Source organism: Chenopodium quinoa, unplaced genomic scaffold (genome assembly GCF_001683475.1).
Source record: "Chenopodium quinoa cultivar QQ74 unplaced genomic scaffold, ASM168347v1, whole genome shotgun sequence".
In the NCBI taxonomy this organism is placed as follows: domain Eukaryota; kingdom Viridiplantae; phylum Streptophyta; class Magnoliopsida; order Caryophyllales; family Amaranthaceae; genus Chenopodium; species Chenopodium quinoa.
The window spans coordinates 2979723-2994377 of record NW_018745650.1 but is presented as its reverse complement, the minus strand read 5'-3'; positions in this window follow the sequence as shown (position 1 = coordinate 2994377).

Here is a 14655-nt window from a genome sequence, read left to right as displayed (position 1 = left end):
AGACTAACCAAGTAACCCCTATAATATTGACCGAGTAACCGCTAAAATACTGACTAAGTTAACCTTGTAACATTGACAAAGTAACCGTTGTAACATTAATTGAGTAACTCCTGTAACACTAATGGTGTGGCCAGCCACATTTAAGAATTAAAATAATATCTTCTCTTTTAACTTACAAAGATTCAATCTTATTCTTAAAGGTAAACTTTCGTACTTATCCAAGTAATTTCCTTACTTCCTTTCTTATGCATGATCCTCTTACACCCAAATAATTCCTTTAAATCTTGCACAACTTTATATGATCTTACTCACCTAACTAAACTTCAATGCCTCTATTTGCAAGAATAACCATACTTGCTCTCCACAAATGTTGGGTTTCGTAGATTTCGACTCTACGCGGAAGAGAAACCTGTCCAAGACCCGCCCACTAATTAAGGCAACTAAGCATGTAATCACAAATTAAACGACAATTAAGAGAGAGAAGGAAAAGAAATTCATTTGGCGCATGCTTCGCTCGAACCCGAGCTCTTACGTCAAAACTTGAACCGCGCAAATGCGAAGGTCTCCAACGACTCGTACCCACAAATCCGACCCGAATGGTCCTAGTCCCGAAGGTTAGTCGGGACATGACCAATAAAAAACTAGAGTTTTACGAACTTAAGGTTTTCTCACTTTTCTAAGGAGATGACTTTTTAGTTCCATTCAAGTGTTCTTCCCAAATCCCAAAACTTGGGTATTTATAGGGAAATGAACCTTGATTTTCCATTCTCAATCAATGTGGGAGATTTGCAATTTTCCCATTTTATTTTAATCAAAAACAAAAATAAAATTGCAATTCAATCACCAAGTTACAAGTGGCAATAGGAGGAGAGGGAGAAGGTGAGGACCACCAAGGGAGGGGACCAACCTACCTTGCTCCCCAAGGCAATGACCAAGCATTGGTCCCCACTTAGAAAAATCGGACCACCATGCCAAGTGGCTGGCTGACAGCCTGCCTTGGCTGCCAAGGCTGCCAGTTGGCGCCTAGCACCAAGGCTGGGCAGCCTGGCCAGCCAGCCAGCACACACGCACAGCCAGCCACAAGCATGCGCAGCCAGCCAGTGCATGTGTGCTGCTAGCGAGCCACGCATGCTGGGCGCTGCTGCTAGGCGAGGCACAGCGTTCTGCTGGCTGGTGTGTGGTGCTATGCGACGCTGCTACTGCCAGCGCCTAGCATGCTAGCAAGGCCTAGCCTTGCGATGCTTGCTTGGCTAGCGATGTCTGGGCACTTGGCATGCTAGCACGCACGCAAGGCTGCGATGCTTGCGATGGCTAGCTAGCATGCATGGCCCTAGCATGCCTAACATACTAGGCTTGCGGCTAGCATTACGATGCGCATGCTAGCTCGAGATAGCCTAGCCCTCACATGGCTAGGCCAATGTGAGGCTACGGCTTAACTCAAACTTGTAACTTGATTAATTTCACGTCTCGTCGAATTCTAAATTCGACTCGACTTGCGACACTCGGTCTCGACGCTCTAAGCTCGATATCCGACGTCTTTGTTGGTAAAACTCTGACGACTCATCAAATCCTTCGGATTGATTTGTCGTCTCGGATCGGTTTTTCGATTGGGTTTGACCCGAAGGTTTCAGTCAAGATTAAGCTGTAATATTAATTGTACATTAATATTACTAATCGGAAGCGGCCTCCACCTAGGCATTCCGATCACTTGACCTTACTGAAGAACTAGCATTCTAATAATTTTGAACCCTTTACTGGAATAATGCACTTGTTGGAAGGACACCATTCCTTTCAATCTCCCACTTGTCCTTTTGGACAAGTTTGCAATTTGTGTATAGCCCTTTTCCTATGTCGCTTAATGTCTCTTCATAAACTATAAGGTAAGATTCTTCGTCATCCTTATTACGTCCAGAAGTGTTTCTCGATTCCCAAGTTTGACTGTCAATAAACAGATGATTTCTAAAATCCATCTGAGCACGGCCATGCATTTCACAATCTCGCTCTTCGAGAGGCCTTGTAAACAACAAAGACATATTCCCTTTTGTTAATAGGGGAACATTCCCAATTTTGTACTGTAAGCTTCCCTTACTAAGAGGACCTAGTCGCCTGAGTGTTGCCGTTATAATCCCCATTTATGGCAGACGTTTGACAACACCAAAACGACTAGTACTCAAACAAGAGAACTTGCAATACTCATGGTCGAGGAAAAAGGTTCCGATAGCTATAATGAGAAATATACTTATGACGATTTGATATCTCTTAAAGTATTCTCATAGGTCTATTCGGTACAATTCCAAACTAGTACATGTGCAAATGATTTATGACTATCATGTCCTTGTAGCACAAGAAACGGTGGTATAATTCATACTACACACTAATCTCAAGTGGTCATTAATCGTCCATCGTTTAAATGACCTCGATTAGGGATAATTTTCGATTAAAATATTCAATGTTCATTTAACAGGTGTTTCTTTATCCAAGACATGGTCTTGATACCCTGTTTTGAATATTATCAAAGATCGAATGGACTCATTATTCAATTCTAAACCACAATTAAAATAGATGTGGAGTAATCATAAATTTGCAGAAAATTTAATTGCTCCAAAATTAAATGGTTCAACATAGTGTTTTACATAAGTCATTGAGTTTAATTAAAACATCTATACAAGGAAATCAAAGCCAATCTCCAATATGCTTCATTCTCATTGCCTCAACGTGCTTGTTGTGCTTCACTTGAGATAAAGGTTTAGTTAGAGGATCGGCTACATTGTCATCCGTTCCAATCTTACAAATTCTAATTTCACCCTCGGATTTCCATTCCTTTATCATGTGAAATCGTCGCTTGACATGTTTGACCTTTTGATGTTCCCTTGGCTCCCTAGCCTGAGCAATAGCTCCATTGTTATCACAATAGAGGTCTATTGGACCCTTAATTGAGGGTACAACACTAAGTTCACCAATGAACTTACGAATCCAAACTGCCTCCTTAGCTGCTTCCGAAGCTGCCAAGTATTCGGCTTCAGTTGTAGAATCTGCAGTGGTGCTCTGTTTAGCACTCTTCCAACTAAACTCTCCTCCATTAATGCAGAATATGTACCCCGACTGCGACTTAGAGTTGTCTCTGTCAGTTTGGAAGCTCGCGTTAGTATAACCTTCAACAACCAAATCATTACAGCCACCATAGACAAGGAATTTATCCTTGTTCCTTTTTAGGTACTATAGGATATTCTTGGCTGCAGTCCAATGCGCCTCTCCTGGGTCTAATTGGTATCGGCTCGTAGCACTCAAGGCATACAATACATCCAGCCTGGTACACATCATAGCATACATGATCGATCCAATAAGCGAAGCATATAGAATCTGACTCATTCTCTCTCGCTCATTAGGTGTTTGTGGACACTGTTTCTTGCTAAGAGTTATGCCATGGGACATGGGTAGGTGCCCTCTCTTGGCCCCTTCCATGTTGAATCGTGCCAGTACCTTATCTATATAAGTACTTTAGCTCAACCCAATCATCCTCTTAGATCTATCCACATGGATCTTGATGCCCAATATGTATTGTGCCTCTCCTAAGTCCTTCATTGAAAAGCACTTTCCCAGCCAGCCCTTTACGGACTCTAACAGTTTAGTGTTGTTTCCAATGAGTAATATGTCATCGACATATAAGACTAGGAATGCGATGTCACTCCCACTGACCTTCTTGTAGACACAAGACTCATCTGGATTCTTGATAAAACCAAACTTACTAATGGCTTCATTGAATCGCAGATTCCAACTTCTGCTTGCCTGCTTTAGTCCATAAATGGACTTCTTAAGCTTGCATATCTTCTCGGCATTGCTTGGATCAACAAAACCTTCCGGCTGTGTTATATACACAGTTTCTTCCAAAATCCCATTAAGGAAGGCAGTTTTGACATCCATTTTCCATATTTCATAATCGTAATATGCAGTAATTGCTAGGATGATCCGGACGGACTTAAGAATTGCAATTGGCGAAAGGTTTCATCATAATTAACTCCGTGAATTTGCCTATAACCTTTTACCACCAGTCCAGCTTTGTATATAGATACATTTCCATCTTTGTCTATTTTCAATTTGAAAATCCATTTGCAACCAATAGGTGTGTAACCTTCGGGTAAATTAACCAAGTCCCAGACTTGATTTTCAGACATGGAGTCAATCTTGGATTTCATGGCCTCTTACCATTTAGTAAAGTCGAGGCTTGTCATAGATTGTTTGTATGTCGCTAGCTCATCTCCATCCGTAACTATATCTTGATCTTCGGTTAAGACAATACCAAGGTATCTGTCTGGTTGAGATCTTGGCTATAGCGACCTACGGAAGGTAATAGATTGAGCATTTTCATTGTCGGTGTGAGTCTGACCAATGGCAACAGTTGCTTCTAAAGCACTTTGATTGTTAGTTTTTTCATGTTGACTTTGTTGCTCTACCTCTTGACTTTGTCGAGTTCGATTTTCCTCCCACTTGTCATTTTGGAAAGGTGTTCCTTCTCCAAAAAAGACACCATCACGAGCAAAAAACACTTTGTTCTCGGATTTATTGTAGAAGTAATACCCCTTGGTTTCTTTGGGTAACCCACAAAGAAACACTTGTCTGATTTTGGGTGAAGTTTGTCAGAAATCAATCTCTTGACACATGCTTCGCAACCCCAATTCTTAAGAAAAGACAACCTCGGAGGTTTCTTTGTCCATAATTCATATGGAGTCTTTTCGACAGTTTTTGACGGAGCGTGGTTCAGTGTTAGTGCCACAGTTAGAAGTGCGTGTCCCCAGAAAGAGATAGGAAGTTCACTAAGACCCATCATTGATCGAACCATGTCTAACAAGGTTTGATTTCTCCGTTTGGATACTCCGTTCCATTGTGGAGTTCTGGGAGGTGTCAACTATGAAAGAATACCATTTTCTTTCAAGTGATCATCGAATTCATGGCTCAAATACTCGCCACCTCGATCCGATTGACGTGCTTTTATCTTCTTGCCAAGTTGATTTTCAACTTCACTATGAAATTCTTTAAATTTCTCAAAAGATTCAGATTTGTTCGACATAAGGTAGACATAACCATATCTACTATAGTCGTCGGTGAAGGTAATGAAATATTGATAACCTTGCCTAGCGGGTGTACTCATTGGTCCACATACATCCGTATGTATTAGACCCAATAAGTTACTTGCCCTTTTGGGGCATTTTTGGACAAAACCGGTGCTAAAAGTTTTTTTTTTAAAAAAATTTTTTGCCACTTTTGGCACCGGTTCAAAGCAATAACCGGTGCTAAAAGTTTTTTTTTTAATATTTTTGGAGACTTTTCGCGCACCGGTTTACATCAAGAATCGGTGCAAAAAGTCTTGGGATTTGGCATCCCTCAAATTAGAACAGGTTCAAAATCGGTGCGAAATGAGGGTTTTAAACCGGTGAATATTAGCAATTTTCACCTAGTGTTTCTCCCAACTTGGAGAATGGCTGCTTTATCATATTGCCTAATAGACATCCTTCGCAATTTTCAAACGACTCTAAGTTGAATGAGTCAAGAACAACTTCTTGAAGAAGTTTCTTGATACGTTTGATGTTAATCTGGCCAAGACGACAATGCCACAAGTAGGTTTGATTCGACTCGATGGTCTTAGCCCTTTTGGCGGTATCATAAATTTGTCTAAACATATGCAATTTTTATAGAACATATAGACAAGACATTTTAACAAACCAACCATTGATTAAGTCTTGTGATCAAAATAACTTGGTGTCCAACACCATAGATCAAAAGTATGTTCAAAAGCATAAGAAACAACCATTGTTTAATTACAAGTCATAGACAAAATAAATGTGCCTACAAGCTCGACCAAAAGACCATCTTTGTCGTTCGCTTGTCGATGCACATGGTATCCAATACCCTCTCACTTGTGATGCCCTCTCACTTGGTTCCTGAAAAGGAAACATGAAGTGAGTTACACATGGTATCCAATACCTATGAATAGCTTTAAACACAAGTGTTAATGAAGATACCTGAGGCAGATGCCACATTACTCTCCTCCTCCTCCTTTCGGAAGAGCTTGCATTCCCTCTTGTAGAGGCCTTTCCCACCACAATAGAAGCACCGCATCCTTGCCTTGTTCTTGAACTCCCTCTTCCTTGCTATCAAGGGCCTCTCAGTCACTCCATAGGCGGTGGCTCGGGTAAGCAATTGCACCACCTCTTTTAAAGAGCGTGTCTCCTTTCCCGCAACTATATGCACTCTAAGTGCATCATAGCCCGAGTGGAGTGAAGCAAGCAAGATATGCCCCGCCATCTCATCCTTGAATGAGATTTTGAGAAGCTGCATGTGTTTAAAGAGCCTAGTCATTCCAAGCACATGAGGTCGGAGGGGCATGCCGGGTCTCAATTTGGTATTGTAGACCCTTGACCAAAGCCGGCGCCTTTCCTTAGCAAGACAACCCACATCCGATGGCTTTATCTTCATGTTTGAGAGTGACCTAGTCAAATCAAACACGAGTCCATCATAGTTGCCATTGTCACTCTTGGTGACTCTTATATTGACAACATCCTCCAATGATTTGAGGAAAATATCCGGAAAATAGAAGGAGAGCTTTTCCTTCCAATCTTCCGGCATGGAATTAGCCATTAGATGTGTGACTTTCTTGCAATCGGAAGACCATTTATCATGAGCCTCATCGCTCATGATTCCCTTACAGAAGAAGCTTGGAATGGGAGTATCAAGAGTGTAATCCAAGGAACAATTCCGAAGAGTTTTCCTGAGTTCCTCCTCCCATTCCTTGAAGTTGACAAAGTTAAGGCTAGAAGCCAACTTGTTGGGGAGTTCCAGGCACATAGAGTTGTTGTTTGAGTTACTTGCAGACATTTTTCTACAATTGAAAGAATTTAAAATGAAAAACCATTCAAAAACCAATAAGTTTGAAATTTAAAGCGTTCATGCAAATTTTCAATCTTATTGAGCATTTTATCCACGCATTAACATTAGTCCCTTTTAGGGTAAGCAATCCAATTCCTAATAGCTCCAAGCTACTCTTGGTTCGATAAAACGTCGCATCTAATGCTTCCTTGAAATTTTATCTCCATTGCCACGACATCTAAGGACTCCTTACCGATATTGTTGATCTTAACCAAGACAACTTGTATACCTAGTATACCTTACGTTCCTAGGGAAGTAGTGATGCCTCGCTTTGGCGTAGCTCATCACATGCGCTCATTAGTTCGGTAAGTGTTGTTCTTGGAATGACATATTTTAGGTCAATATTTTAGGGACCTAGGGTTTCTATGTTGGTTGATTTAAGTAAACTCAATTAATCATCGCAACATTTGAAATCCTAAACATGCACCTAATATATCATTCACATATATAAGTACAACTATATATAGAAAACATGAAATAAGATGCATTTGGCAACTAGCATGACCCCTTAAAATCTTTAAATCTTCAAAAGTCTTCATCTTGGCTCGTCTTCATAGCAACGCCGTCTTGAGATATCCCCGCGAAAATAAAATTACTAGCTACTACGATTAGGATTAATCTAAATATTAAGGTACAAAAATACACAACGGTACGCAGATCGTATTTAGATTTACAAAAATATATAACGGATCGTAGTCCGTACTTACTATCCTAATCGGGCCCCAGTAGTTACCATTTTCACGAAACCTGTGAAACAATATATATATATATATATATATATATATATATATATATATATATATATATATATATATTCCATTCATCCATATACTATATGTAAATGGCCCATGCATTTTATAACAAAAAACAAGTAACAATGCATAACACGCGCGAACTAGTAACTAACATAGGTGATTAATCCAATTAATGCACCTAATTAAAACTAGTTAAAGTTGTTTAACATTTTATGTGATTAAGACGCAATTAGTTCATGCAATTAATGAAGCTCCACTAAATTCCGCATCTAACTTAATTAATCCAATTAATTGAGCCGGTTAACCCAAATTTTGTCAAAATTAAAATTTTGCAAAAGCCGAAAAAACCGAGGCCTAGCCTCGTTAAAATAATTAAATAAAATTAAAACGGCAAATTTTTTGCAAAACCCGATAGCCCAATTCAAGCAAGAAATCGACCTTTCCAAAATTCGTGGGATGCGCACCATGGCTGCCTAGCAGCGCTTGGGAGTTGCGGCTGCATATGCTAGGTGCTGGCATGCTTGCCCAGCAATGCATGCCACGCTTGCTGGCACCAGCAGCTTGCTGGCGCTGGCAGGCGAATGACTGGTTTGCTAGGACTTGCTGGCTCGCTGCCTGCAGCACGCACAAGCATGGCCAGCAGCCATCCACCACGCACCAAGCGCACAGCAGCGCACACAAGACCAGCCACACAGCAGCAGCAGCAACTCGAGGTGGAACACCCTTATGCGCATTTAAGGCAGCTACATGTGGGCTGCATGAGCAGCCCGGCTAGCCTTGGTGGCGCTTGGGTTTTTTACCTCGATTTGCGTGCCTTTTCTCGTTATTTTAATCCCGTTATACGTGTGACATAAAATTAATTCTAAATTTATTTTAGAATCAATTTAGGGCAAAAATGAAAATAAAACAAGTCCAAATTAATTAAATTCAATTTTAATGGTGCACAAGCCTAAATTATTTAAGAACCATTCTTAAAACAATTTAGGTCTTTCTTTATGCTACAAAAATTGAAGGGCTACACTCATAATTAATTCAACAAAATATAAATTAATAATGAGATTTGACAAAAATAATGGGGTTGGAAAAATAAACCCATTCATCCAATGAAAATTTTCCAACTTTAACTTGTGTATAAATGAAAAAATTACATCTTCCAATCACAAGATTAATCAAAATTCAATCACAAGTTTTGAAGTTTAAGGACTTTAATCAACACAAAAAATGATTAAATCCAAAAATTAGTTCAACATGGAATTTAGCAATCAAAGTTCCAACCAAATAAACAATTAAAGATTGGATCTTTGAAATATTTGGGGCTTCAAAAATTACAAGTTCACCATAAACGTTCACACTTGAAGCAATTAATTTGCAACAATGTGAAAAATGAACATACCAAATTAAGCACCAATTATGACTTCATAAGCATGCTTAATGAGGTTTATAATTGTAGTAGATTAGGGAAGCAACCATACATTTAATCTACCCTTAACATGCAATAATTAATCAAGGTTAAAAGATTTAAATTTTTTTCGTCAAAAACGAAAAACACCTCGAAAAACATGTTTCTGGGTGGATTTTGGCTTCTGGACAATCCTAAAAGGGTAAAAAAAAAAACGATTTAGAACATCGATTCGACCCAAAAATCACTATTTTTGAGTCGAAATCTGGGTTCGTTAGCCAAAATTAGAAAAAAAACATACGAGATTAAAACTAAGTAAAACGAGCTCCTAATCCAATTAGAAAGCACAACAAGAAATTTAAATCCATTTTAAATCACCTTAATTAATTATTAGTTACAAAAATTAAAGTGAGCGCGGCTCCGATACCGCTGTTGGGTTTCGTAGAGTCCGACTCTACGTGGAAGAGAAACCCGCCCAAGACCCGTCCACTAATTAAGGCAACTAAGCATGTAATCACAAATTAAACAACAATTAAGAGAGTAAAGGAAAAGACATTCATACCCTTAGCGCGTGCTTCGCTCGAACCCGAGCTCTTACTTCAAAACTTGAACCCCGTAAATGCGAAGGTCTCCAACGGCTCGTACCCATGAATCCGACCCGAACGGTCCTAGTCCTGAAGGTTAGTCGGGACTTGACCAATAAAAGCTAGAGTTTTACAAACTTAAGGTTTTCTCACTTTTCTAAGGAGATGCCTTTTTAGTTCCACTCAAGTGTTCTTCCCAAATCCCAAAACTTAGGTATTTATAGAGAAATGAACCTTGATTTCCCATTCTCAATCAATGTGAGAGATTTGCGATTTTCTCATTTTATTTTAATCAAAAACAAAAATTAAATTGCAATTCAATCACCAAGTTACAAGTGGAAATAGGAGGAGAGGGAGAAGGTGAGGACCACCAAGGGAGGGGACCAACCCACCTTGCTCCCCAAGGCAATGACCAAGCATTGGTCCCCACTTAGCAAAATCAAACAACAATGCCAAGTTGTTGGCTGACAGCCTGCCTTGGTTGCCAAGGCTGCCAGCTAGCGCCTATCACCAAGGTTGGGCAGCCTGGCCAGCCAGCCAGCACACACGCACAGCCAGCCACAAGCATGCGCAGCCAGCCAGTGCATGCGTGTTGCTAGCGAGCCACGCATGTTGGGCACTGCTGCTAGGCGAGGCACAGCGTGCTGCTGCCTGCTAGCACACACGCACAGTCCAGCATTCCTAGCATGCTGCTGGCTGGTGCGTGGTGCTATGCGACGCTGCTGCTGCCAACACATAGCATGCTAGCAAGGCCTAGCCTTGCGATGCTTGCTTGGCTAGCTATGCGCAAGCACCTAGCATGCTAGCAAGGCCTAGCCTTGCGATGCTTGCTTGGCTAGCTATGCGCCAGCGCCTAGCATGCTAGCAAAGCCTAGCCTTGCGATGCTTGCTTGGCTAGCGATGGCTGGGCGCTTTGCATGATAGCACGCACGCAAGGCTGTGATGCTTGCGATGGCTAGCTAGCATGCATGGCCCTAACACGCCTAACATACTAGGCTTGCGGCTAGCATTGCGATGCACATGCTAGCTCGAGATAGCCTAGCCCTCGCATGGCTAGGCCTATGCGAGGCTACGGCCTAACTCGAACTTGTAACTTGATTGATTTCACGTCTCGTCGAATTCTAAATTCGACTAGAGTTGCGACGCTTGGTCTCGACGCTCTTAGCTCGATATCCGACGTCTTTGTTCGTAAAACTCTGACGACTCATCAAATCCTTCGGATTGATTCGTCGTCTCGGATCGGTTGTTAGATTTGTTTCGACCCGAAGGGTTCAATCAAGATTAAGCTGTAATATTAATTGTAAATTAATATTACTGATCGGAAGCGGCCTCCACCTAGGCTTTCTGATCATTTGACCTTACTGAATAATTAGATTTCTAATAATTTTGAACCCTCTACCGGAATAATACACTTATTGGAAGGACACTATTCCTTTCAACAAGCACTTACCTTAATTTACCTTTGCCATCCAATTAACTTATAATCACTTAAACCTTAATTTTTCATAATTCTTTACACAAAAATTCATTATGTTCTCCTCGTTCTTCTCTTCTTCTTATTCTAGCTTCTCTGTTTCTCATAATTTTCTCTCTTCTTATGTTTGGCTTCCAAGCCACCTTCATCGGAGCTCCACCACCACCGGCCGACAACTACCTACGGTCAGAGTTCATTTTCTTTCTCCTTTTCTGTTAGTTTTTCAGCCCGATTATGTTTAAACTCATTTTTCAACCACTTTTGGTCGTTTTTAGTATTTTTCTACTCCACGAAAGATTGTTCATCTTAAATTAAAATATTTTTAAGGTGAGGATGAAGAGTCACCTAATAAGTTGTTTATTTGACCACTTATTGTTGTAATTTTAACCTGATTTTTTAATCATTTCTCCTATTTTTCCCCTCTTTCTATTATGTTGTACTTTGGCATTGCCACTTCTTTGAATTGTGTATGTTTTTCCATGATTGCAGATATAAGATAAGCTTTGACAAGCAAACAAATAAAGTTCGTGGAAGAACTCTAGAGGCTGTAAAGAATGAAAGGAGAGGCCACTCCTGGAGGAGCGGGCAGTCCACCTATGGATCAAAAGATCTGCCATCACTGAAATTACCAGCAACGGGCGTGCACACCATAAGGAGCAGGCGCTACTGCATCAGGCACCACATACTACCATCACTAAAGTTACTAGGAGCAGGCGCGTACTCATAATGGAGCAGGCGCTCCTAGCTGTACTACTGCAATCTGCCTACGTTTTGAAATAGGAAGAGCAGGCGCGCATCATCTAAGGAGCGGGCGCTCCACCTCTGTTAGGTTGATTCTGCTTCCATTTGGAGACAAAGGAGCAGGCACGTAATTTTGTAGGAGAGGGAGCTCCTGGCTTTGGAGCGGGCGCTCCTACTGGGAATCCCGACTTCTTTTTTAACAGATTAACCTTTGTAATTTAGGGTGTATAGATAGAACCACTTTTGTTCATTTTGGGGACAACAATTTTAGAATAGATTTCAACAACATCCTCTTAGTTAGCAACTTAGTTCATTAGATTAGTTGGTAATTAAATTAGTGTAGAACTCTCAATTTGAATCATTGTAGAAGTGAATTCAAGGTTTATTTTCAGATTTTCTGCAATTGTATATATTGAAGCTTCAACTTAGTAACATTGTTAAATAATTGTTGCATGTTAGTTTTATTTCTAGTAAATTACTTTTCCCCAATTTTTGAACTACTTAGAACCCTAATTTATTGCTTTGCATGTTATTCACCATGAGTTGTGGGGTTGGGTGAAACTCAACCTTATGGTTAATGAAGTGAATTTGGGAGAAGTGTTGGTGTTTAATTTGTAATTAAATTGATTGTATGAGATAGCATGTTAGGTTTCATTGGTAGGAGTAGCTACCTTGGATTTTGGGCTTGATGGCATGATATTATTGGTTTAACATGGGAATATGAATAATGTTTATCATTACTTATTGCAACTTTGATTATTTATCTCCTATTGCTAAACTAATGAGGAATCTAAGTTTAGGAGTTTCAGTTGTATTCTTGTTTGCATGACGTTGGTCTTACATGTAGTCTTTACTTTCTATAATCCTTGTTACTCCCAATATGCTTAGTTACCATAGTTGAGTGGATCCCATTCCCTAGTGTTTTTAATTAGGGAATTTTGACTTTTACCACCTTCAAATAACCACTTAATTGAATTTACCACCTCCAAAAAAAAAAAGATTTACTTTACCACCACCAGAATTTCCAAAAATTCGATTTTACCACCAACTAACGGATTCCGTCCATGAATCCGTTAGTTGGGCCCACCTTTTTGACGGTTCTTCTTCATCTTCCCCGATTTCCATATCAACCCAGCCAGCAATGAAATTAACACACCATGGTTGGTCGGAATTTCGTGTGGGGGCAAGGGAGGGGTCGGAATTTGGTGTAACCTAGGGAGGTGATCGGAATTAGGTGGTGGTTAGGGTTTTAGGAGTGCGGAATTTGGTGGTGGCTAGGGTTTTAAAAGTTGTCGGAATTAGGGGGGCTATATGGGTGGTCGGAATTTGGTGGCTAGGGTTTTGAGGTCGGAAATTGGTGAAAGGGGGTCGAAATCCGGTGTGGGGGCTGTGGCTGGGTGCGGTGCGATGCGGTGTTAGCGGTTAGGTGGTGGGGTCGTTGGTCGTAGTTATTAGGTGGTGGCTAGGGTTTTGAGGTCGGAAATTGGTGGAAAGGGGGTCGAAATCGGTGTGGTGGTTGTGCGGTGCGGTGCGGTGGTTGTGGTTGTGCGTTGCGGTGGTAGTTATTAGGTGGTGGGGTCGTTGGTCGTAACGGTTAGGTGGTGGGGGATGGTCGTAGCGATCAGGTGGTGGGGCTGGTCGTAGTCGGTCCGGTGGTGGGGTCTCGACGGTGGCAGCAACCACCGGTTGATGGATGGGGTTTTTTAATTTTTTTTGTTTTTTTTTAATTTTTTTTCTAAAGCTTACCCAATAATATGGCGAAACATGTGCAAGGTAGGCCCCACTAACGGATTTATGGACGGAATCCATTAGTTGGAGGTGATTGGTGGTAAAACTGATGTTTAATTTTTTTATGAGGTGGTAAAGTAAATCTTTTTTTTTTTGGAGGTGGTAAATTCAATTAAGTGGTTATTTGAAGGTGGTAAAAGTCAAAATTCCCTTTTAATTATTTGATTTAGAATGCATAGCTTGTTTGTCTAATTGACAAACCTCAAACAACCAAAGTCTTCGAACTAGCTTGCGTGTTAAGATCTTTATAAGCAATTATATCCCATTCTTGGTGGACAGAACTCTTACTTATCATTGTGCTTGTTTTGTGAGGTGATTGCTTATAAATGTATTTGAATGAGTGTGAAATGTGCGACCATTCTAGCACCCATCAAAATGGCGCCGTTGTCGGGGACCGAACTCTTACTTATCATTGTGGTTGGTTAATTAGGTGTTTGTTTATAAATGTGTTTAAATGACTGTGGAATGTGCGACCGTTCTAGCACCTATCACCCAATTCGGAGTTGTATACAATAGTATGGCTCTGCAAGTTTTGCCTCATTCTTTCTAACGCGAATGCTTCTCTTTAACTTATTCCTTTAATTTTTCCATGGTTAGTTTTCTAGTATACATATTTGTTTATAAAGTTATAACTTTATAAGGTTTTGATCTTTGAAGTTTATATAAAACATAATTTTAATGTTTTCTTAGGTGATCCTTTGTGATTATAATTAGTGGGATAGTTATTCTTGAATGAGGTACGTTTAGGTGGGCTAGGTTTTTTATTAAATGATTTTGATTAAAGATGTTTATGTTGATATATTGTTTTAATATTTTACGATTTTCAAGGTTTATGTCATGTTTAAATAAAATAAAGGTTTCATCTTTAAAAAGATTATTAATGCTTTAATTTAAAAGATGCATGTTTATGAGATTTCTTGCATTGGTTTCCAATCAAGTTTTCTATTTAACAGGTTTATTCTATTGAAAATAAAGGTTTGATCATTGATATTA